Consider the following 5,283-nt stretch of genomic DNA (forward strand, 5'->3'; position numbering starts at 1 on the left):
TGGCTCAAGTGGTAGAGTGCTAGCCTTGAGCTGAAGAGCTGAGGGACAGCACCCAGACCCAGAGTTCAGGCCCCACGACCGGACCCAAAAAAAAAAAAAAAAAAAAAAAAAACCTACTGTATTTTTTTTAACATTATGCAAGTATTGATTCCTAAAAATAGCAATTTCCTGTATCCTTCATCAAGTGTCCTCCAAATGTAACTATACTACATTATGGTAACTATATTACATATGGTAACTATATTACAAGATCAAATATAGACATTGACATTGGTATGGCTTGTACATAATTCTGTGTCATTTGATCACATGTGTAGATTTCTGTAATCTTTACCTCAATCAAGATTCAGAAGTAGTCTATCACTACAAACACCTTCATCTTCCACTGCACACACATATTCTCTCTCCCTACCTCCATCCCTCCCTTTCACTCTCTTTCATGCAAATTAATTATTCTTTTTCACTTAGTATAATGCCCTTGAGATCTATCCAAGTTGTTACATGTGCTATTAATTGACTTTTGGTTATTGCTGAGTTGTATGTCATGGTGTGGGCATACCACAGTGTTTTAGGACCCATTAAAGGACAACTGGATTGTTTTCAGTTTTGGTTATTACAAATACAGCTGCTATGAATATTTATGTATACATTTCTTTTGTGAAAATAAGTTTTCCTTTTTAGATATATGACCAAGAAAGCAACATATCGGTTATATGTTTAATTTTTTAGGGAATAATGAAACTTTTTCAGAGCAGCTGTGCTACATTCCCACCAATAGTGTGTGAGTGATTCAGTTTTTCTGTATTTTCTCCAGCATTTGGTATTGCTACTTTTTAAAATTTTAGCCATGCAGATAAGTGAGAAATAATACTATTTCCATTTTAACTTTCATTTACCTTGGGGACTAGTGATGTTTGGCATGTTTTCATGTGTCTATTTGCCATCTGTGGATTACCTTCTGTGAAATACCTCTTCACAGCTTTGATTGACTTTTTGACGACTGTTGATATTGACCTTTGAGATCTATTAATATCTTCCAGCTATAAGTTCTTTGTTGAACATGTAATTTGTAAATGTTTTCTTTTTTATTGTGAAAATACTGTACAGAGGGGTTACAAGTACATGGGCAAGATAGTGAGTACATTTCTTATCAAGCATTGTAGCCTCCTCCTTTGTTTCTCCTTCCCATCCCTTCCCATCCTCCCTCCCCTGCCCCCTCACCAAAATTGTAAAGTTAGTTTTTCCACACAACGACTTGTACATCTCATTGTTGCAATGGATCCACCTGTATCCCTATTTAAACGATTTGTTTTTCCCCTTCCCCTCCACAAATTATACCGACATCAAATACAGTGAAAACAGGGGTTATACCATGGGGGAGGGACATACAAAGCAACAAAGAAATAATCTTATAAATGTGTTATAAACAATCACCTAAAAGAAAAAAAAACCTTTGAATACATATCTTAGGGTTCATTTCCCTAACATCATCTTATCTGACCTTTCCTGCTTGACTCAGACATATACTAATTATTGCAAATAAGGGAAACCATGGGACCTAATGTTTTCTTCCAGTCTTTATCCTCTTAACAACAACTTTCATGAGCAAAGTATTTAGTCTTTGTATGATTCAATTAATATTGATTCCTCTTATGGATCACTCTCATGTCGAGCCCACGAATTCTTCACCAAACCCCAAGTCCTGAAGATTTTCTCCTATGTTTTCTTCTGGATGGCTTTATTTTGGTGATATTGGGGTTTGAACTCAGCACCTTGCCCTTAGTAGTTAGAAGCTCTACCACATTAAGTAATTCCTCTAACCCTTTTTGCTCTGGTTACTTCTGAAATAAAGTCTTAGTTTTTGCTCAGGCTGGTCTGGATCGCAATCTTCCCATTTTCACAAATATACCACTATGCCTAACCTTTTCTCTTGAGTTGGAGTCTCATGCCCATTTTTGTCTGGGTTGGCCTGGGACTGTCTTCTTTCTGATTAAACTCTCAGGTAGCTGAGCTGACAGGCATGGGCCACTACATGAAACTATTAGCTGACATGGATTCTCACAAAAACTTTTTGCCCAGTCTGGCCACTCACCATGACCTTCCTAATCTGTGCTTTCCAGGCATAAGCTACTGTGCCTGGTTCTTAATGGCTTTAAAAATGTTTTTGTGTTTTATATTTAGGTTTATAATCCATTTCAAGTTTGTTTCTCTACAAAGTATAAGGATCAGGATGAAATTCTCCCTTCCTTTCTCTCACTTCCCTTCTTCCAGTCCCTTTCCTCCCTCCCTCCCTCCCTCCCTCCCTCCCTCCCTTCCTTCCTTCCATGGGTGTTTAATAAATTCAGCACCTTTTGTTGAAAAAAGTATCCTTCCTCCGTTGAATCGCTTCGTGCAATTTTGGTACAAGTCTATTGAGCATATTTGTGTGTCTATTTTTTACTCTGCTCTGTCCCATTCATCAGTATGTCTATCCCTGTGTTCAAAGCACACGGTGCTGCTTACTGTGGTTATCAAACAGGATATAATATTAAGCAAAGTATGTCTTCCCACATAACCTTTTTTTAAAAAAAAATAAACTAAGTATTCTAGTGACTTTGTCTTCCATAAAAATGTACATTTGAATATTGTCTTTATTTACAAAAATTCTGAACAAATTTTGATGTCAGTTTTGGTAAAAATGCCTAGAGCAAATCCACCTTATTTACAGGTTTATTACATATGATCTTGACCAAGCATGGTCAAAAAATAACATAAAAAATTAAACCCTATCTCTAAATACAGCTACAAACAGGGCTAGGATTTTAATGCAAAAATTGTGGGATGACACAGTTCAGTCCATAACACTTTATGCTCCGAATTTCTTAGAAGCTTTTTTTTAAAGTGCTATAAATGACTGTTGAATTTTGCCACATGGCTTTTTTGCATTGATCAATATTATTTTTCTTCCTCAGCCCACTGATATGATTAATTATATTGATTGCGAAAAATTGAACCAGACTTGCATACTTAGAGTAACTGCCCAATCATAGTGTATAAACCCTTTCCTATATTACTGAATCTTATTGCTAATATATTTTTAAAGATGAATTTTGGCCACATTCAAAAAATACTTTAGGTTCATGTGTGAAAATGGAACAAAGAAGCTTGTTGAGACTGGTTTGGGAAGGGGAAAGGGGGAGAAGAGAGTGATGGAGTGCTGAGTCTGATTAAGTCAAGCGTGTATGGATTTGTCTAAACGAACCCCCTTGTACCACTAATTGAGGCTAATAAAAATATGGGGGAAAAAGAATATAGCTACATCAAAAATATTAGCATATAGTTTCTTTTCTTTACTATTGTCTTTCTGTAGCTTTATCATGTGATACTTCTGGACTTGTTAAATGCATTTGGAAAAGTTTTCTTCTCTTTCCTTTTTTTGAGGAAACCATATAAAATTGCTCTTGGTCTTTAGACTTTTGGTAGAATGCTTGAATTGAAGTATCTCTCCTGGAGTATGTTTAAACTATGAATCCATTTTATTTTTCAGTGGTACTAGAGACTGAACTCAGGGACTCACACTTGCTTGGTTTACTTGCTTGGCTGGCACTCAAGCACTTGAGGCACACCCCCAGCCCAGTTTTTTGCTCGTTATTTTAGATATGGAGTCTTGCAACTTTTCTGCTTGGGTTGGTATTGAATCACGTTCGTCTGGAGCTCAGCTTCCTGAGTAGCTAGGATTACAAGCATGAGCTGTTGGTGTTTGAATCCAACTTTTTAGTCATCATATGGGTATTCAAATTATTGTGTTTATATTGGGTAAGCTTTTGGTAGTTTGCTTTTCTAAAAGACTTCATTTATTTTACGTAAGATGTCAAATTTGTATGTTCTAGTAGAATTGTTCAGTTTTCCTTTATCATTCTTTTGATGACTTCATGTCTGTAGTGATACCCCGTTTCATTTTTGATACTGGTAAATTATGTACTCTGTCTCCTGTTTCCTCAGTATTGTTAAACATTTCTCAACTTTATCGATCTTTTCAGAAACCAGCCTTTTATTTTATTGGATTTTGTCTTTTGTTTTCAATTTCACTAATTCCTTTTCTTTATTATTTCCCTTTTTTCCCCTTTGGATTTATTTTGCACTTATTTTTCAGTTCTTAAAGCAGAACCATTGAGTTGAGCAAGAACTTTCCCTTTCCTGCAATGCATTCATTTAGTGCTAGAAATCAACGACAGTCACAGAACATATTCTTTATGATTTCAGCGATTTCAAATGTGTTGAGGTTTGTTTTATGTTCTAGATAGACTCTATTATTGTGAATGTTCTGTAGGCACTTGAAGAGAGACGCTTTATTTTTCTTTCTTTCCTGAATCATATTTTAGCTGTACATGGAATACTAGGTTGACCTTTATTTTCTATATTGAAAAATGGGTATACCATTCCTTCAGTCTTCCATAATTTCTGAAGATAAATACACTGTTGTTCCCATAATTTTTCCTTACTATGAATTGAATGCTTGTCTTTTCCAAAATTCCTATACCTCATATTAATTCCCACTGAGTGTTAGGAGGTGAAGTCTTTAGAAGGTAATTAATTGGGTCATGATGACAGAGCTTTCATGAATGGGATAAGAAGAGGCACCAGTGGTCATGTTTCGTCATTCTCCTCCATGAAAGGGCATGGCAAATAAAGATGGTTATATTCAAATTGTAAAGACCAGAACCTTAGCATGTAGCTTCTAGAACTATATGAAATACATTTCTGTTATTTAAGCAGCACAGTTTATAGAATTCTCTTGAATAGCCTGATTGATTAAACATACCCCTATACGTAATGAATGTGATATTGCTCTGTAATATTGAATCATTTTTTTCCTTGTGTTTAGTTTTATGAAGTCTAAGTATGCTGTGGCTCAGCATGGATTTCTTTGAGTTCACTCTGCTTAGATTTTTTTCCCAACTTCTAAAAACGTGGGAAATTTTCATCCATTATTTCTTTAACACTTTTCAGTCTCCCTGGTCTCCTTCTCTTCTTCTGGGACTTTGATAATAAGCATATTAGATCTTTTTTATTTCCCCACATAGTCCTAGAACTCTGTTCATTTTTTTCTCATATTTCTCCCTGTTGTTTACATTGGGTAAATTCTGTGTTTCTATCTTCAAGTTCACAGAGTCTTTTCTCTGTCCCCTTCATTCATTTGTTGAGTCCATCAACTGAGTTTTTATTTTAATCATTATATTTCTGCAGTTCTATGAATTTAATATGTTGATTATTTGGTTTTCGACTTCTTCACCAAGACTTTTT

Source organism: Dipodomys spectabilis, unplaced genomic scaffold (assembly GCF_019054845.1).
Source record: "Dipodomys spectabilis isolate Male_0828 unplaced genomic scaffold, ASM1905484v1 ptg000060l, whole genome shotgun sequence".
Classification (NCBI taxonomy): domain Eukaryota; kingdom Metazoa; phylum Chordata; class Mammalia; order Rodentia; family Heteromyidae; genus Dipodomys; species Dipodomys spectabilis.